The 22406-nt window shown below is 45.7% G+C and overlaps 1 long non-coding RNA gene across 1 annotated transcript; it reads right to left on the reverse strand.

Annotated features, from left to right (window-relative positions):
* Positions 1–2266: 2266 nt before the first annotated feature.
* LOC146197891 (uncharacterized) lies at positions 2267–21530 on the reverse strand. Its single transcript, XR_014704908.1, has 3 exons — positions 21169–21530; positions 3282–3454; positions 2267–3208 (listed from the first exon to the last, which is right to left on the reverse strand). It is a non-coding gene; the product is annotated as an uncharacterized LOC146197891 (long non-coding RNA).
* Positions 21531–22406: the final 876 nt, after the last annotated feature.

The raw sequence follows: 22406 nt of genomic DNA on the forward strand, positions 1-22406 counted from the left end.
AACCTGCCAGTTGCACGATAATGTGATGCGGCCGATAGAGCAAGGGCAGTACGAGAAACTTAAGCGTCGTTACTTAAGGCGTCGTCACTGCCTAGCATATGTCTGTTTGTCCGGTGATATATAACGGGTGATGAGATGTCTTCGTCCGTCTTGAACAGCTGTGCGTCCGTCGCAGCTTTTTTGTATATTTAAGGAAGAGCAGGGGGCGATATGAAACTAATCATTTTCTCAAGTGATCTTTGCGTGAGTGGTACACGTGCGGCCAAATACTCCGTTCTCCGTTCTCCAGAAAATCGGGTGTTGGTGTTGTCGGCGTTGAGAGAGAAAAATCATGGGAGTCTCTCTGGCAGGTAATAGTCAGCTGCCATTGCCATCCATTCACTGGTTATGGAGTTCTATGACGCCAAGAAACCAAATGACATCCCCGAGCTGGCAGCCGCTGCCAACTTCACTCCGCAATGGTGGCAGCATAGAAACTGTATCGCCAGTTGATCCCAGAAATTGTCACCGGTACTGTGCCGTCCACGATTGCCAAAACGCTGCCCTGTCACCGCATTCTGCCGGCCTGCCACGCCCATTGACTCGCTCCCGGAAAACTCGGGTCGTTACGTCACCGAAAGGCAGCTGCAAAAAGGGCCCACCAGTGTCGACAGCCGCATTCATTCGGCAGTAGTGGCAGCATAGAAATTGCATTGCCTGCTGATCCCAGAAATTGTTACAGGTCAGTTTCCATCTTTCAGTTTTAAATGACTGCCGCTGCTGCTGAGTGAAGTTTTCTTCTGCCACGATGGATACTTGTTTCTCATGTCAAGATTCATTTACTGCTGACAAAGTTTTCCTAACATGCACAGAATGTAAATATTGTTACTACATTGACGCCTGCTCTAGTGTTGCCGAATATGCCAGCATGAAAATGTCGCAGACACGAAGAAAGCACGGAAATGTCCAACCTGTAAAACGACAAAAGCTCATTGCAGTAACCTGACATAAAAAAACCCTGAGGCAGAGGTAGACCTTGGTAAAAAAATTGCAGAGATTCGCCGCATGCTTGTGGAAGTTCTTTCAACCAACGTTACTAGTTGCTTACAACCAAATAGAAGCTAGAAACACTTGAGACTATAAGGACCACTGTGGATGACATTTAAAACTCTGTAGAAATGGTGTCAATAAAATGTGACGAAGTCATAGCACGTATGGATAAACAAATTGCAAGGCATATCCGGTCTTGAAAAAAATGTGGAAAAGCTCGAGACAAAGTTAAAGATGAAGAAATCGAAGAGCTGAAAAGAGAAGTCAACAACCTTGAACAATATCCAGTGCGACAAAACCTCGAAATCCACGGTTTGCAGAAGCAAGACAGCGAAAACCGTCTAGAAAAGATGAACCTCTTGGCTAATGATCTCGACCGTCCGCCGCTTTTCGAGTCCGATGTGGAAGCAATACACCGCCTTCTTACAAGAAAAGACGACGACAATGCTGACATGTTAGCTCCTGTGCTTTTACGCTGTGCTTCACGCGTTGTAAGGGACAAATGACTTGCGAGAAAGAAAGAACAAAGGGATGCATGATTGAAAAATCTTTTTCAATGAAACCCTGACAGCGCATAATGCAAAACTACCATGGCTCATGAAAAGTGAAGCTACTAAAAAAGAACGCAGTTTGCCTGGGAGAAAAATAGAAAACTATTCTTGCAGTGCGACGCGCAGGATGAGATTATCAACCGCGCAAGCATTGAAGCCTTGGAACTCATACGATAACCCATGACCAAAATGCATTTAAGAGTTGGTCATTTAGAAATGATGACTTGCTTTTCAGAGCTGGATCATCATCCGGCTTTAGGCTATCACAGCACAGATTCCTTTTGAGCTATGCATTGCAAAGTTCACGATAGCTTTAGTTTTTCTTTGCTTCGTTTCAACGCTCGAAGTTTAAGAAATAAGAAAAAACCTGTGGATCTACGTTTAGAAACACTTCAATTTGATCTCTTGGTACTTACCGAAACATGGTTCTCAAATGAAGGGGACGTTATTAATTTGAAGGCTGCAAATCTGCATCAGTACTTCGAACAAAAAAACGAGGGGGGGGGGGGGGGGGGGGAGGGCTGCCTTACAATATGCATAAAGCAATCAACTTTAATGTTATTACAGAATATACTTCTACTATAAATTCTGCTTATGAAACGATCATGATAGGATGTGTTAACACACATTTTGTTATGTACAGGCCTCCTAAAAGTACCTTAGGTGCGTTTTTAGATTTTCTTGAAAATTCACTAGAATATTCGGCCGGTATTGACAAGCATGTTGTTTTATGTGGAGGCTTAAGTATTGATTTTGCCTCTTCTGAGCCAAACAAACAAAAGCTTGAAGATATCCCCCTTTGCGTTGGGTGCGAAAATCTGATTCATGTACAGACTAGAGTAACAGAAATATCTGCGTTCTCAGTGGACCTGTATTTTACAAATGATGATATGAATGAGTTAGAAGCTGGAGTGTTAACATATAACGTAAGCAATCAGCTACCAATATTTTTATTTCAGAAGCACAATAATGGTAAGGAAACCCAAAGGTAGGAAATTGTTCAATTCTTCTTATCATTTTTCTTGACCAGCAACCAGAGGATCAACTCACATTCCATAATATTAAAAAAGCATTTATTTATTTAATTACCTGGTTTATCTGGATACTTCACAGGTTCTCATGTTGCAAAATTGTGTGAGTGAGGGCGGCGCGGTTACAGTCAGATGGAGTCAACAAACAGTACAGGGTCAAAAATACGAATTAAATGTACAATTTTAAATTCAAGAAGTTAAAACACATGTATGGAAAACGTATATCAGCCCTCAAAGAATTAGAACCTTTCTAAAGAAGCCAAGCTTAAGCGTGAGCCGCATAGGCATCGCGCACCGTACGCTCCTGGCTGGCCTCGCAGATGTTTAACTGTTTTTGGCCTTGCTTCAGTTTCCATCCTTCTAAAAAAAAAAAAAAAAGAAAACTCTCCGCCTTACATTTGTTGCATGTGCCGTTCCCCGTTCTTTCGTCGTCGAACTCCGTAGCCACAAGATACTACTTCTCACGATACTTAAGAACGTCAACCACCACTTCATACAAGTGGGCTGGGTCGTCGTCTGTATCGGCTCTCTCCACCAGCGAGACTCTGCCATCTTCAGCGGCAACATTGTCCATGATGTTGAGGACTGGCTCACAAGCTATGAGAGAGTGAGCGTTTACAAAAATGTGACGTGGACGCCAAACTGAACAACCTTATTTTGCGTAGCAAACCTGTAGTATCAAACGATGAGGCGGGCATTATATCTTGGTCCGTTTCCAAAGCAAGCTTCTCAGAAGCCTCCGGCCATCCGTCGTTCAGAAACCTCCGCGCCGAACAGCGCTTGCGTGCAGGCTCTCAGCTGGTCGGCAAGAGCTTTCCGAGTTTTATAGAGGATGTCGTCGACCTGCGCAGAGGAGCGAACACAGATTTCGGAAGTCGATAAGGTGAGACACATTCTCACGGGTATCGATGACGACTCATTTGTGATGTTGCTAGCTCGAACACTGTGTGCCGTCGCAGAAGTCGTCACAGTGTGTCAGGGCTTTGACGAACTAAGCAAGTAAAGGGCTGTTACTCGTAAACACACTGCGTATGCCGAGTAGCTTGCTAACCTGATAGAGGCAGAAGACAAGTCATCACTACTGTGCACAACAACAGGCTCATTCGTGACGTTGCTCGGCACTTATTCCTTATTTCACGTCATCAAGACCCATCTATCACACATGTCTCCCAATCTACGCCAAATCTACGCTTTCACAAGACACCCCTTTACTCGAACGAAACAATGTGAAATTTTGGTGTATCGATAGCGTGCTCGCATCGCAATTAGGAGGCCAGGAGTTCGAATTGCGGTATGTTCGGAAGACTTCTGTTTAATTTTATTTCTTTCATTCATCGTGGATTTTCGCGTTACGACGGCCAATGACAACAACAACGCCAACACCGGCTTTTCTGAGACACAGACTCTTACGATTTTGCGTAAAATAAACAGTGCCCACAAGTCAGGCACATGCACACAATCACACATAAATGTAAATAGTCACTATCTAGAGTCCATATTAGAATCCAGAAGGAATAGGGTGGTCAACCGGGGAATCCTCTCTGGAGGGCACTTAAGCTTCTCTTAATGCACACGACGCGGTAACGTTGCAGGGTACCTCAGAATCCCAACGCTGCCATTCACCGGATTTTCTGAGACATCTTTGTTCCGGATTACCGTAGCGGGTTGCGGGAGGTTTTATTCTGGATTCCCTCACGAACTGTATCCATCTGATCACGGAAGAACAGTCTTAACAGACGGATAACTTGGACGGCACAGGAACACAAGCAAGAATGTCGAGACGTGACCAGAGCTGATATTCAACTTGCATTTCTTGGCATTCGAGGTTCGCGAAGAGCAATCGCCTGCCGGATACTGCTGGAGACGCGACAGTATAATTACACAGAGTTTATGTAGCGTTTTCCAATAAAGCGGACGAAATAGCTTCGTGGGTCTTGATATATATTTAGTAGAACACATATGTGATATGAGATGAATAGCCCCGTACCTGCCTCTGTCACCAGGGAAGAGCATATCAGTTATATATTGCCAATACTCATTAACGTGATACAAACTGGGCCGTTAACGAAGAGGCTTCAAATTAAGCTGAAGACAGTACGGAGCTACGGGCAGATAAATGTAGAAGACATTTAGGACATAGAATGTGATTCGAGCGAGCTAGGTATCAGATACGAGCTAATAATGTAGGTATAAATAAAGGCAAAGCAATGAACGTGCGCGAGGGCAGGCAGTAGCCGGAGAGAGGTAACCGATTATCGCGAGGAAGAAACGTAAGCGTAGCAGTATGCAGCCATAAATTTTATCGGGAGATACGCGAGGAAGCTTGAAAGGGGCGCAGCGTGACTGCAATTGGCACAGAACGAGGTTAAAGGGAGAAGAGAGAAAGAAGACTCTATCCTGCTATGTAGGTAGCTGGACTGATTACGATCTACTGGAAGCAGAATTTTCGAGACGCGAAAACGTAGCTTTTTCCATGGTTCGAGCATTGATCTGCTTTATAAACGAGGCAACAGTTTCCGCTCCCACGGTTGCGGCTTTCATCTTTTCCTCGTTCTTTCACTCGCAAATTATTACCAGTAGGATGGTACAGACATACGTCATCAGGATGGCATCAATGTCGTTTAACCCTTTTATTTCATTTAGATTCAAATAAGAGAAAAGCAAGTGGAAATATTTAAGATCAGAAAAACCACTGATTGGGAAGAAAATATTTTCAGCATTTTCTTACAGGGTAAAAAGTAATGTTGAGTTCCATCATGTTCTCAACAAGAAAAAATGCCCAGGTAATTTTTTGTTTGCTTACTCTGAAGTAGATTTCCCCCGTTTTGTATATTATGTGTTCGTTAGATGTATATTTTTCTGCCATTCGATTACTCTCGAACTCGCCTGAAAGAAACTTCAGTTCCGTGAGCCAGACGTCCTTGATGATCTACGCTCTGTAACAGCTCAATCTTAATCATCGTTGCGGTTAAAGGGACCTGCGTCTTCCATTGAACGATGGTCATGGACTGCCGTCGGAACTTCTAGCAGACGAAAACCCGAGTTTGTTGATATGTTCACTTGCTTATTTATTTTATAAGACTCTAGCATTTACACAAGCAATTTCTCGAGCAAATACTCGTTACCTGTTGTATGTTTTTTTTTGATAACTTTAACGTATCAAGCTGGGCAAAAACTCGGTTTCGAGGTATTCAAGAAAATTAGAGTAGCAACGGGACATTCACAGTCACTATCTTGCATCTTGCCGAAGAGGGACATATGAAATCTAGTACAGCAAACAACGGTATATTCGCTTCGTCTATGCTTTATGCTTGTCATTCACTTAAAAAATAACTCGACTATCTAATATAACAGCATGAATTCCTTCCCGCATTAGTTTTTTTATCACTGAAAAAAAAAAAAAAAGTTTGCGCTGGGCCGTCCAGCAGACCCTCGATCATGGCTGCCAAGAGACAAGATTTCGACGTTCCCACGTGGGAGACCCAGTCGCGTTAAAACCTGCCGGACATCAAATAAAGTTATTTTCCCTTCTTGCGCGTCAGGAATTCAGTGTTCGTACCTGATTCTGCTATAACAAGCCTGATTAAAGGAATACTTCCCGCTAACGCATTAGTGCTCATCTTGGTATACGTCAGCCCCCAAACTTAAAACATGTGACCGGACGCAGAGATTTTTGGAGAAGCATGCCTACGCTGCCTTTTAATTCAGGAGCATGTGGTACCACGTACAAAAGCAACTCAACGAGAAAATTCATTTCTTCATTTAACAAACGCAAAAAAGAGGAGGGGGAGAAATGAAACTTGACAGGGGGATGCAACGAGCCAGATTCCTCTTTTCGTCGACCGAAGCGCTTCTTTTGATCCATCTCCCCGCTGGCTCTCTTACTTGGATCCTTTTGCCCGAGTCCTTTCAAGTCGAATGAATGGGGAGCCGCTGTTGCCGTTGTCAAGAACAGAAGGCTTTGCGGTCGCTCTTCCCGCTTCTTATAAGCGGGACCCCCACCAGAGCGCGCCTCACTTGACATAGCCTGCGTGGAGCGACCTCTCGCCCTCCTGCTTCTCAAGGCTCCGTTCCCAGCGCCCCCCCCCCCCTCCCCCTTTTCTCCCATTCCACCATCCTTTTTTAAAACTGACTTCCTTCTCTCTTCAGTCGCGCATCCAAGGCGGGCCAGGTCTGCTAGTGATCTTAGTAAAGCCGATGCCAAGAAGTCCTTTATGCTACGCGCCTCGTACAAACAAGCCGAGTGCACCTAGCACGCGTGTGTATGCGCATGCCGGCGCATGTGCGTGCCTGTGTGCGTGCGTGAGTACATGCGGGCGCTATAGAATCGAAACTTTGCAAACTAGCTGCTCCTTCCAAAACGGATGACTTACTGCATTTGTGTTCTGTGCACGACGCAGCTGTTCAGAGTTTTTACGTTGCATGGCAGTTGGGGTAGCAACAATATGGCAGCAACTGGTGTAGCATGATTTGTTCTCTTGTCTCCAAACTTAGAGGAGAAACTGGCCAACTTTCGTGCCTGTGTAAACGAACTTGTTGCCATGAGAAATGCTGGTGCCGTACAATGCGCTAAAAACGGGCGAATTTCTCTGCTGGGTGCAGAAGTGAATTCAAAATAAATAGAACCAACTATAAAGAAAAGGTTTTTGTGTGTGCGTCAGAAACGGAAGTGGATCCCCTCTGAGGGAATAGTTGAACGAATAGGAATGAGGCGGAATGCAAGAAACCCGCGCAGTAAGCTATAGTTCGTCGCGCACCTCAATGCAGGCAAGTGTTTTCAGGCACACACGAACCGGTGACTGAACGAGACAGCACGCAAAGAACAGAAATGCTGCGCGGTAAGAGAAAAGATAGAAACAAAATAGGAAATGCAAATGTGGTAGTAGAGCTGTTGGTAGACGCGTGAAGTTTATACAAACACCCGCCCCCAGTGGTAGCACTCAAAAGCATGCAGAAGCCAGCGAGGGAGAGAGGCGGTGCAAGGGACGCTCCTGACAAATATAGAAAGGAATGCCGTCGCATCTCTCACAGGACCTGCATGGCGAAGAAGGTTGTGCTTGCATCTTTTTCTGCTTCTTTTTTTTTTTTGTGTTGCGTTGTGCCCTTTTCTTCGTGCTGAGCAGGCTAGACTGCACGGTAAGCATCGGCATCAGCCTCGAACGGTCTCCGCAATGGCCTCCTTCCTTCTCCGATTGGCGCCGCTTCCGGAGATAATGGCAAACCGAGGGAAGCAACAGAAAAATATAAAAATAAGTGATAGAGAGAAAAGAAGGGCCAATTTAATTCGCTGGCCCCGCGGGAGGCAGGAGCGACATCGACACCGCGTTCGGATGCGTGTCGGAACCAAAGCGCCGCTTGCTGCTGTTGCTGCTATTGCATTTGCTTCCACTGCTGTATGCCAGCGCTGCTTAGGGTCTGCGCGAGGAACCGGCGTCGCATCTATACGTAAACGAGTTTGTCGCTCGGGCATGGCACGCTTCGTCGTTTCTCTCTCTCTCTTTTCTTTTCTTTTTTTTTTGCTTTGATTGCTTTTATTCTTGTTTTAGTTATCTCTTCTTCCTAATGCCTGAAACTTTGCTGTGCGTTGCATCGGCGTTCCGTACTCCGGCTTTATACGTCGTTTGTTTCTTCTTCTTTTCTTTTTTTTGTTACTTAACCCTTCCGTCTGGCTCCGGTCCGACCGTCCCGAAGATGAGCGATGGTCGCTATGATGGGCGACTTGAGAGCTGTCAAGCTGCGGCTCGTGATCGAAATACATGCACATTTCAGTGAGGGTGTGTGCGCGCTCCCATTGGTATGGGGGTTGTGTGTTCTCGTTTCAAGGGCTGTGCTTTCACTTGCTCTTTTGCAGTGGAGGGCGGCTCTCACTTGCTGTCACATTATTCTGTTTGTAGTTACTCGTGGGACTTGTAGTGAAACATTAAGGCGAGACTTAACGCTAAGCGAAATATGCATTATTTCTTAAGTTCATTTTTTTTTTGTCGGAGAGAGCTCTTAATGACTAGCCTGTGAGCTATGCCAGTCAGCGGAACAGCCAGCAGCTTGCGAGTAGTTTCCGTAGCTGCTACTTGATAAATGAGTTGGCCATGGACAGGTGGAGTCAGAAAATATTTTGAGATGATCGGGGAAGTCAGTGTACTTGCGTTCTATTTTGCGGTTTTCTGGATATATGTGCTTTAAGGATGCCCACGTAATTAGTTCCTGCAGTATGTCCTTCACAAGTGTAATTTGTGCTCATTAATTAGCTACGCATTATGAAGTAGTAAGCACGCTTGTGGTTAGCTGCATACTAAACGCACTAGTCTACCATACGTTTTGTATATTCAGCAGGGCTGCGATGTGAAGAAGCGAGCTTTAAATATGTATTTTGTCACGTGCTCATAATGGTAAGCTGTTGTTGAGAAATTTAAATCATATATCAGGCAGTCGAAACTAATTTGTACCACTCAACTACGGCGCCCATCGTGGCAGCTTCGGTACCTAAAATCACACACGCTGCGCGAGGATAATTGAGAAGCGACCATCTCTACATCCGTTAACAATATATTTCGAATGTCAATACATAGAAAAAGCGAAGCCTGTTACTGAAAAGTCATCATGCGACGCATTGAATGATCACTTTAAGTGAGCATAAGCGCCGCTACAGCAATAAAACAAGGCGAACTGCGAAAATAAGAAATAGCTAAGACTTATGTATATTCTTGTCATAACTGCCTTATAGTGACTATGCTCTTTGTGTGCCCTGTGGAAAGGAAGAGAGAGAGCGAGATATAGCGGTCGCTCGCACTTTCCTCGATAGCATTCCCTGCCACCGAGGCATCCATACACGTACGCGACTATGCACAGGCGAGCACGTCAGTGTCTGCTACGTCTCTACCGTCACGACCTCCCTACTTACACTGACACAACTCAGCTCCGTATCGACTGGCAGCTGCGAGCTGCGATCAATTTTCTGTACACTTTAGGTGAACAAGCGGCAGCGGCCACTTTTCCAGCGCTGCCTGCGAATATCGGGCCCCGCGTTGAATCATCAATAAACGCTACGACCCAAGGCCTGCATCGCAAATACAGTAGCTGCCACCCCCTCCTGTCCGCCCATCCCCGTCCCGACGAGCGCGCGTCGCTGTCGGAACAGGCCTCGACTGCGGCACGACGCGGAGAACAGGCTCGTGCGGAACCCGAAACGTCCCTCCCTTCAGTTGCAGCTAGCATGGAAGGGAACATTCGATCTCTATCATGAAAAAAAAAAGTGTTGAGCGAATCGAGGGGAGGGTGGGGGGGGGGGGGGGGGAGGCTGCACGTGCCACGAGCGACGCCTCTGCAACCGGCGGATCCTTGTTTCGCCCGCTTATTTATCTTTATTTTTTGTAGCCTGTACAAGCGTCAAAGCTTGTTCGCGGGCTGTGCGTAATTTTGACGTCACCCGCCTGTTTCTCTACTTGAAGCTGCTTGCTTTTGCCGCCTTTTGTGTGACGACGGGCTGCCAACCGATGTTTTCAACGTCTCAATCAGCACCGCCCAAACACGTCTGGCGCACGCGGCGCCATTTACTGCACAAATTTTTGCTTGGGCACCAGTTTGCTCTTACGCATTATATGCCATGTTGTCAAAAGTTTGATCAATACCGCTGCGTTTCTTCCTGCGCTCTGTTGAACCAGCGCCTCGTTGAACGAGCAACACCATTCTCATCACATTGAAAAGTGAGCGTTCGAGTGAACGTGCCTACGAAAAAAGGAACGAGTCTAGGGCTCGAAATCACAATATTATATTCTAAATCTATTCCGGCAGACAAAAATGTGCTACTCGGCCGCATCCGGGGCTCTTTTTGACACTGCATGGGATCCAACGTCTGACTTTATTCTTTGCACGTTGGGGCCGTAATGTATAGGCGGTCGTTATCCTATAAAGTTAAGCCCTATTTAGCTAGTAGAACGCTTTTGTAATAACGGAATCGGCGGTGCATTTTTTGTGTAGTCTTGAAGTTTCTCACACTCCTAGTATCTAAATTAGGCACGCATTATAGGCATTGCTCCTTTTTAATAATTTAGTCCAATCGAGCTAAATGTCCGGGATCGTGCATTCCATTACTAGACCGAAATTTTCCTGAATTCTGCCCGCATCAGAGACAGCGTATTTATCTGCCAACCCTAAGAATCGTTGGAGAGCAAAATATGTCATGCCGTCGATTGTGATCTCCTTTTAGTTTTGTCCGTTATACGAAGAAAACAACGTTCTTTCAATATGCCATGCCTTCTGAAATTCCATGTTTTATAGCGTAAGCTCTACTACTCAGGGTGCAACTTCATAATTCGCATTGCTGGGTCCGAATAACCTTGACCTAGTTAGTTGTAGGTGTCTGCCGAAAAGTAGGGAAGATACTGCGCCTTCGATTCCCCCCAAAACGAACTTAAGAAAAAATATATAACAAAAAAGGTGGAATTAAAAGGCAGTGTTAAACGCACTATCGTGTTTACCCTTAAGGCACAGCTTGAGCGTCCTCTTTATCAAAACGTTGATACTAAACCATGAAAAACCATGCTATGCAAAGACCTTGCTCACATCACTAGGTTTAAGCCGTGGTTAACCCCCTTCCCCCCCACCCCTCCCCGCTTATTTTTTTACCCTCACATGGTTGAGATATTCACAGCGTTGATGCAATCTTTGTATCTATTGTTATGATATCCTATTCTAATCTGTATTCAATGAAAGATAGTAAAACACAACTAAATATTATTCTTATCTTATGGTTTGAATGAAATTCTGAGGCTTCCCAGGACAAAGTGATGATAATATTTGTCCCCGAGAAAACAATTATGACTACTTCAAGTGAAGAGAAACAACAGAAAATGAAAGGAAGAGAATGATCTGACGCCCCTATTTCAAGACACTCAGTGTCGTTCTTCATTAAAGATGCGCTGGTGCCTGTGTCATTGTATGCACATCTGCTACGACTATCCGCGCTAAGGGCGCTTCTTGTAGTTTTCAAAATTATAAGCGCTCTTCAACATGTCACTGTGATTTGCCGCCTTGCTTCCCACATCCATGGACACGGTGCACATCCAAATCATGTCACTTAGCTAGCGGATGAGTACTCGCAGAAGGCAAGAAAAATAAGTTATGGTATAAGAACAACATTTGCTTTGTGCTCTATTGAAGAGGATACATTTCACTTCGCTTCGTGTTCCTTATTGATATTTACGCGTGCATGCAGAATTTACATTGATTGATGTTCCTTTAAAATTTATGACGATAGCCCTGGCTGCGTCAAGTTTAAATCGAACGTGCCGGTCTCAGCTCCAAGAGGAAAGAAAGCGCATAAAGAAGAACCGTGATGACAGCCACCTAAATAGTAGCATGCTCTGTTTTGGGCGATAAAAACAAAGAGCGAACCCCGGAAAAAAGTCAGGTGGTTCGAAGGCCTGCCGCACTACGTGTTATATAGATGATATAGAGGAAAATATGAAGATAGTCCGTGAGAAACGCCGCATGGAGGCTGCGAGCGCAGTGCGAGTAGTAACGACAGGATCCTAAATTTCGATGCTCAAGTATTCTGACAGATGACAGAGGGAGACCTGGCGGAATCTGTACTTGCAGAAGCAAAACAACCGAAGAAAAAAACAACAGAATATTTACTGCATGCATCGGCAAAGCATGAATGTGACGGACTGAAGAGAAGTGAAAGAAAGGAGCGAGCGAGGTGCAGAATGAGCTGAGGGAGAAAGGTAAAGCGTTCACAGCAGTTGCAGAGAGACGGGGAGAGGAGAGATGGTGAAGTAAAAGAAAGGTATGAAGGTTCTATTTGTTTGTTTGGGGGGGGGGGGGGGGGAAGGGGCAAGGGGGAGGTTGCCAAAGGAAACGGAGGAGAAACGTATAGAATGAGACTGCCAGGGCTCAAGGCGTGGGGAATCGAAGTGTGCGTGTTGTCCCGGCAAACGCACGTCAAAATCAGCGCCGCCGAGTGCGCCAAGGGTGCAAATCGACGCGTAGAAAAATCTTACCACCTCTCCAGCGGCACCGAAAAGGCGGGCGAAAATCAAAAGAAAGAAGAAGCTCCTTGCGCCACGCAGAACGTGCGCTCGTGTGCCTGCGGCTTTGCTTTGGATCGCCGTGCTTGTTGTATGCGCGCGCATGCTTGCGCCGTTTCGATCTGCGTACAGTAGAGTGACGCACGCGTGCCATTTCGAGCGCGTATACGCAGCGGGGCCAGCACACCCTCCGAACTATGTTCGATGCGACGAACCTGAGTTAGCACGCCAGGGCGGAAACGTTTTGTTCGTCCAACGACACCTCGGCACCGCCTCCAGACTCAAGAGGGCGTTGTGGATGTCATGGCGCAACGCATACGTTGAACACAGTGAGAGTGTTCCGATAGAGTTGTAAGAATGAAGAGCAAGGAGATAGCGAAAATTCGGAACAAACGATATTTTGTCAAGTGCCTCTGTTACAGGGATGCAACAGTCTGCCTCTTGAAAAGAAACCAAATATACCAACGTTGTTGGAACAGTTCAGATTTCTCCCTGAGGTGAATCAGTTGGAAAAGGTGCTGTTTGCTAATATCCCGAAAGATCTGCATTGTTCCTTCTTGTTTTCTTAGTCCCAATCACAGGGGAACGTATGATCATACCTTTTATGGAAGGACAACCTTTTTTTGAATGGAAATCAAATTCACTTCACAGTTGGCACCTCAGATGTGACATGGGAAGCAAACAGGGGTTCCTCCAGAAATTGAAATTAGGAGGTAGGAGGGTACTTAGATTTTTAGGGAGAGGTGGCGTTTGGGCTTTTGAATAAAGTTCACCGCCATAGCAGAAAATTCAAGAAGAAAATAACATAACATGATGCCAGAAGTGCCACCAGAATACCATCCGCCAATAAGCACGGCCGATGTGTTCATTCAGCCCCCTGCGCAAGTTCGGTGGAAACTGTCAGACCGCATGGAAGAATGGCGGGAAGCATGCGCACTATATATTAGCTAGGCCTAAATCTTCTAACCTAATCTTATAAACTAATCCTGAATATTTTCGAAAGACATTCTCTCTTGAAGTGCCTCGCCCGCCAACTCATCGCGTTTCGTCGCAACAAAGAAGTTTCCCTCAGATTCTTCCGCCGAGACTGACGACGCAGGTACAGTGCACTACATCCTTGATATGTTCGATGAATGTCGCAAAAATGTCATACACTTAATATTGCCATACTAGAAGTGCTGCTGTTCAACTTTATGGTCGAAAATCCAGGTCAGTGGACTTCGACGACAGGCGCAGAAATGTGACTTCCGCGACTAGGGCGAAGAACTTATAGGCGAGCGTATGGTGGTTTGCCATTCGCGGTGCAGACATTCGTAAACGTCTGATTCTGGAGCGCAACCTTGGTGCAGCAGGGCGCAAGGCAGCGAAAATATCGAAAACAATATGTACAAGAAACCGGGTTCAGTGCCGTTCATTTGAACGCGCGCGCACGCACGCACACACCCACACACCCACACGCCCACACACACACACACACACACACACACACACACACACACACACACACACACACACACACACACACACACACACACACACACACACACACACACACACACACACACACACACACACACACACACACACACACACACACACACACACACACACACACACACACACACACACACACACACACACACACACACACACACACACACACACACACACACACACACACACACACACACACACACACACACACACACACACACACACACACACACACACACACACACACACACACACACACACACACACACACACACACACACACACACACACACACACACACACACACACACACACACACACACACACACACACACACACACACACACACACACACACACACACACACACACCACACACACACACACACACACACACACACACACACACACACACACACACACACACACACACACACACACACACACACACACACACACACACACACACACACACACACACACACACACACACACACACACACACACACACACACACACACACACACACACACACACACACACACACACACACACACACACACACACACACACACACACACACACACACACACACACACACACACACACACACACACACACACACACACACACACACACACACACACACACACACACACACACACACACACACACACACACACACACACACACACACACACACACACACACACACACACACACACACACACACACACACACCACACACACACACACACACACACACACACACACACACACACACACACACACACACACACACACACACACACACACACACACACACACACACACACACACACACACACACACACACACACACACACACACACACACACACACACACACACACACACACACACACACACACACACACACACACACACACACACACACACACACACACACACACACACACACACACACACACACACACACACACACACACACACACACACACACACACACACACACACACACACACACACACACACACACACACACACACACACACACACACACACACACACACACACACACACACACACACACACACACACACACACACACACACACACACACACACACACACACACACACACACACACACACACACACACACACACACACACACACACACACACACACACACACACACACACACACACACACACACACACACACACACACACACACACACACACACACACACACACACACACACACACACACACACACACACACACACACACACACACACACACACACACACACACACACACACACACACACACACACACACACACACACACACACACACACACACACACACACACACACACACACACACACACACACACACACACACACACACACACACACACACACACACACACACACACACACACACACACACACACACACACACACACACACACACACACACACACACACACACACACACACACACACACACACACACACACACACACACACACACACACACACACACACACACACACACACACACACACACACACACACACACACACACACACACACACACACACACACACACACACACACACACACACACACACACACACACACACACACACACACACACACACACACACACACACACACACACACACACACACACACACACACACACACACACACACACACACACACACACACACACACACACACACACACACACACACACACACACACACACACACACACACACACACACACACACACACACACACACACACACACACACACACACACACACACACACACACACACACACACACACACACACACACACACACACACACACACACACACACACACACACACACACACACACACACACACACACACACACACACACACACACACACACACACACACACACACACACACACACACACACACACACACACACACACACACACACACACACACACACACACACACACACACACACACACACACACACACACACACACACACACACACACACACACACACACACACACACACACACACACACACACACACACACACACACACACACACACACACACACACCCGCGCGCACACACAGACACACACGCATACACGAACACACACGGGCGTAACAAGATGTCTTGGAATAGGTAGGTAATGGTCATGACTTTCGGAGAAATCAATACAATCAAAATCGATATCTGAATATGAGCACTATAATACCACGATAAAATGCTCTTGAAATCGTGCAGAATCTTATTAGTTGTAATTATCTTTGTGAAATATTTCTTTGAGTGCAGTCGCACCTTGATTTATGTTTCATATTTTTATTCATTGTCATGAGCTCTATCATGATCATATAACAACTCTTCACAATTTTCTAAGTATTGGTAACTAACTGCAGCCTGGAAGAGTGCGCCTACTTACATGAACGCACATATTAACGAGGCCTTCTTTTTCGGGTAATGCTTTTTTTTTTCGCATTTCGGAGCATGGAAATCGGTTGCAATATTCTGAACTCATAATCGTGCAAAAAATCGGCGGGCTGAAATAAATTCCACGTTTCATGTTTTTCGGGTAATTGTTTTCAGAAAAGGGGAATTAATTTTTAGCGCTTGTGTTTGTGTAAGACCGCAAATGTACTATTTTTTGTTCAACATTTTTACAAACATATCGGCACGAAACAAGCACTACAAAACTCTGTATAATATTAGCGATCATGTTTCATCAATACAACTATTTGGTCACGTACATCAAACTAAAGGATATTATCGAGTAATATGTATGCTATAATGTGGAGTTACATAGCAGAATAAATGTTTTCTAACTTTAAGTACAGCATCGAAGGAAGAATTCTGCTCATATATGTACAATAATGGGGTATAGTTGGCTGTGCGTCTTGGAGAAGCTTGCTAAACTATTGCGAACAATAAAAAAGAGCGAAGAGATGACACAAAGCGTCAACTGACCATAGGTCGGAGCCTTGAGACGTCGCTTACTCGCACTAACGTACACTCAAAACCACTCATTCTCACTTACACTAACAACTCACCTTCAGATCCACTCACTCACGCTCACAGCACTCACACTCACGTCCACTAAATCACACTCACACTCACAACCATGAGTGTCAGTGGGAGGATATGAGTGCACTCTTGAGTGAGTGTGCCGACGTATGCAACTGACAAATGATGTTTAATAGAGCAGGATATGCTTTATAATGGTGCGCTGCGCATCGGTGCCACCTGTTGGTGAAAGTGTCAGAGCAATAAACGGGAAAAGAAACAAATAAAAATCAAAATTCGAAAAACAAACAAACTCAGAAGTAGATCCACACAACGCAAGAAACTCATCTCGACAACCTAAGAAATTCCGCTTCCTTTGCTGACAGCGACACCGACACGTCTGCATTTTTTGGCCCCTGTCGATTTGATTTCGGTGTCCTAAATAATTGCTCTCTCTACTTTACTCTTTGACTGAGATAAGACGGTAGTCAAATCAGCAAATGGCCAGGCTGGAGGAGACCGGTTTTCGTGGTATCCTCTTGACCCCGATTTCCGAAACATATCTCCAGCATTAACTTCCAGAAAACGAAAAGATTTAGAAGAAATTAAGAAAAAGGTGAAACCTGTAGTTATTCTTCAGTTATAGTGCTGCGCAAAAGTATAGAGGCCACGCAATCCACTGCTATAGCTGAACTTTTAGATAAAGATGCGCACCTGCCAGAAGTACTTGGGAAGAAAGCGGGCAAGCATATCACGAAGGTTATCATATTCAAATCGTAAAAAGAGTCGCTGCGCCGTCAGGAAACACTGGCATGTAGTTTTGTCAAATCGTGTGGCTTCTCCACTTATGCGTAGCACTGTGCGTAGAGTGTCGCACGGCCTCAAAAATATTGCCGGCGGGCACTTAAGTGGTTTTCTCGGCTCTCAAAAATCTATCAAATTTATGCGCGTGATTGAATGATAGCAATGTGCTTCTTAAAGCCCCATTCCTGCACCATCACTCATGAGGCAAAACATGCAGAATGTGACCCAGGTATGATTACATTATAGAACTCTATCGTATACCCTTTCTTGTGGATTGAAACACGTAAGACGAGCTGGCTGTAGCGTAAATAAAAGATTAACTGAGCATGTCAACAGTTGTCGGTTTCTCACCCATCCATGAAAGCTCACAACGAATCGTAACCAGCAAAAAAAAAAAAAAAAAAATTCACGTCACTCTTTGAAACAAAGCGTCCTATATCATTCAGAGAGTAAAATATAATGATAAATTAAATCAATTCTTCAACTGTTGACAAACGCATCAGTAACGTGTTGGTGCCGCCGAAGTGCAATTGCTTACGCTGTCGGAGATGAGTTTATTCCCTTGAGTAGATCTACTTGTGGGGTTTCTCGATTTTTGTCGGCTTATTTTTGATTTTACCTTTGGACACCTTCACTAGTAGGCGGCACTTACGTAGTGCACCATTATAATAAATATCCAGCTCCATTAAATTTCTGTGGCCGGTTCGCGCTGTGTGCTGAGTCCTCGTTCTGTGTGTCATCCGTAAAAGTTTAGCGCGGTTCATCAACATGAAACTTTGCGTCCATATTCATAAAATGTCTTCTTTGTATTCACAACAGAGGTGTTAATTCTAGGTCACTGAGTTTATTTGAAACGTATAAGAGCTTAGACAGCTAGAAATCGTTACTGAAGGTAGTGCTCGATAAAATGATGCCGAGACGTCTGGCTACTACTCATGTTCTGAGCTCTTCTTTCGAAAACGTGCTCTTTGAACTTATTGAAAGATTAACACGCATCATGAATAACAAGCGTTTAAGCACCATTCAGGAATAAGCTCAACAGACATCCGCTGTTTTTCATGCAGTTTCTTCAATTTTGGCGCGTTGGTGAACTATGCTCTTTAAAAAGCGCATTTTCGAGTAGAGGTCAGGATTAGCCAGATGAGAGGAAAAATAGTCTCAATTTGCAACTTTCGGCCTGTATCGTGTATTTTGCCTGAAAAAGACGGGCCCCAAAGAGAAAGCATGTAGGTATGTCCACACATTGTAACGAATTATCGAAGTACGCGTTCCGTTGTGCATTTGGGCACTCGTCATTGACTGTCGGTTTCAATACATCTCAAAGTAATCCACAACTCATGGAGGTGCACATAAGTTAGTGTTTAAGCCATTATTGAATAATGAATGATGCCAGTGTACTCCTCAGTGAGTAGTTGTGGCACTGAAGACAAGACAAACGTGCAATTGTCTCCGTGCTACACGGCTGGCGCATACTCTTATGCGTGCAGGTGGTCAGGCAAGCGCCGTTGCATCTGTGCTATGGTATGTGTGCACTAATATCGCGCGGGTGAAGTCTTGGCGGCTGCTTTTCGATGGAGGCGAAAAGAAGGACGCCCGTGTCCTGTGCGATGTCAGTGCACGTTAAAGAACCCCAGGTGGTCGAAATTTCCGGAGTCCTCCACTACGGCGTCTTTCATAGCCTGAGTTGCTTTGTGACGTTAAACCCTACAAACCAATCCAAACCAAACCAAACCAGAAATCTAAAAGCATAGTTCCATTTACTACCCTTCCTCGGTTCGAGCCACACAACACAGCAGTTTCTTCATTCACATGCTACCGAGCATTTAAGAGTTAACGTTGACGATTTTGTAATCTCTTTCATTTGACTTACGCTCCTCACGGCTCGACCTGAACAGTGGCTATATTATGAACAGGAAAACCTGCATAATTCGAATCGCCCTCGATATGGATTTTTCGCTGCGCGCCTGCATTCCACTTAGTCGATGACTGTGAAAATACGAAATTTGCAATGCATAAAAAAACGTGTGTGGAGCTAATGGTTTCTTCGGGGCATTTAATTGCAAGGACTTCAAGGCACCCGGAAAGCGCTGATCAGTGTGCTAATGATGGAAATCTCTGGCAAAAAGAGCGTAGTTTGAATTGCGAATATGCAATAAATGCCGTCCATTATGCGTTCCGTCACTGCGTTTTAGGTATGCATGGAATGAAAAACTTTCATAATCAGCGCATTCTTCAGAGTGTACCGCGCAGGCTTACAAGGAAAGTTGAAATATTTGCCTTGTCTTTTACATAACAATTGGGAGAGTTTTAAATGCTCATTTTTGGTTCATCACTTAGTTTAATTCTTCGGCATTATTCTACTTCCTTTTAGTGAACTCCGGTCGCATACCGCGGAGTTCGGCATGGCTGTCTCTGTACAGAGGGAATGTGATAACTATAGTTAGCAACAAATAACCTTCCAAGACACCAAGTTCCCAACCGGAAGCGCAACGAGTTTACTTACACTCAAAGGCGAGTGCTGGCTTCAAGAGGAGATCGGAATTCTTCATTAGCTCTTCCCGTAATGTCACCGTTGAAATTCAGCGACTAGACGATGTTCCTTTGGTGCTTTCGGTTCTTACCCTAGCGAAAGTATGCAGATACGCACGTAGCTGTTTGCGTTCCTCTCACAAATTCCTGTGATTTTCAGGCGATTTCATGCCATGATTTAAATAACGTATTTGCGAATACAGTGAAGTACTCATGAAATTTAATACTGCAACCTATGGTACCTACATGAAGGGACTTCTCCATGTCGTTCATTTCCTGTGCCAGATCACTGTTAGCGCTAAGCAGTCCCACAACAGAGCCCTATTTTGAAGTTCGGTGCACCACTATGTACAGCGCTAAAAACAAAGACAGGGGAAGAAACACGCAAACAAACAAGCGCTTTCTTTGCGTGTTTCTTCCCCTGTCCTCGTTTTTCGCACTGCACATAATGTTGACCGTTCACAAACTCGCCAAGTTTGCGGTTCGGGCCACAACTGTACAAGTCTTTACGGCACATGGCTGCCGCAACTGAAAATTACGAACCCGTTACTTCCGCAAGGTAACTAAGGGTGTTTCAGTCTCAGGGTAGCTCCACTGTTCACGCAAAACCGCAATTAGTTTTCCCGTAAAGAATTGCTCACCTTCAAACGTGGTAGTTTCGGTGTGCTTCTAAGTCTGAATCATGGTGACGATCCGTTGCAGATAGGACTGCATCCTTCCGGCACGCAGTACCTATCCTAATGGCAAGTAGGCGGATTACGAACCCTTCAGCCCACCATCTTCCGAGGAATCTGAGCCTGTAGAGCAAACACTGTGCTCGCAGAAAATAAACAATTTATCGAATCTGGCGCTAAAGCCTTTGTAAGCGTTGAATAAATGATCGTTCTAATGCGCTCTTCCGATGTTTGGCGAGATCCACGGAGACTTACGGCTGCCTGCGCTAACGCAACGGTCCTCAATTCTCCTGCCAAGCCCCTCTGCTCTGATGGATGTCGGCGCTTCCGCAAATGTCAGGAAGTCGGGAGATCGACGCGCCGTTCCTCCTGCAGAGGGCGCTGTCGGCGGGGCTTTTACACTATATATACTACATTGCATCAGCGCAGGCCATTAGCTGCTGCTGGCGTCTCCACCGCTGCTGCTGTCCGTGTTGACATTCCGGCGTCACGGTCGCTTCCGCCGCCGCTGCTATTGTCTTTGGCTTGAAATCTTTGCGAGCCGCGCGCTTTTGGTCGTCAGTGTGCGACGCCTGTTTGAACGGTGCGCGTCACCCGGACGCGTAATCATCGCGCGTCTTGTGTATGCGTGCCAAAGTTGTCCCTGCCGCTTGGCATGAGCTACACCGGAAGGCGACGTTGGGCTGTCAAGACCGTTCACCGTGTGCGTTGGCATAAATCCTATCACCTACACTCTGTAAGGAACTTGATGCTGACAGGCAGGGAAATAATCTAGTTAGTTAATTTATCGCGCCTGGAAGCAGAGTGAGAAGGAAGGAAAGGCAGAGCGGCAACCTGTCGGGTTGCCGATTATCGAATGGCTTAGCCTACATGTGGAGAGAGGGATAAAGCGAACGGAAAACGATAGAAAGTCAAGGCAGTGGTGTTAACAAAAGGGGATGATTGTCATGGACGTTTCATTATTAGAAACACGTATTGTCCCTATTTTTTCATTACTAGCGCTTCGGCCTTTTGTTCACGAAGTGCGAGATCATCGCCGCAGAAGTCCTGTCTCTGTAAGACAAAATTGTGGAAGCCCTCTCTCAAGTGGCATTTTTTTACAGTCAACTCGAAGTGGTTATTGTGTCACCGTTTTCTTGTTGTTAGACTAGTTATCTACCTTGGGTGGGTCGTGCTGATCAATTCGATCAGGTGGAACGAGCGCG

The sequence above is a fragment of the Amblyomma maculatum genome, chromosome 2 (assembly GCF_055883805.1).
Source record: "Amblyomma maculatum isolate TAMU_Amacu chromosome 2, ASM5588380v1, whole genome shotgun sequence".
Lineage (NCBI taxonomy): Eukaryota > Metazoa > Arthropoda > Arachnida > Ixodida > Ixodidae > Amblyomma > Amblyomma maculatum.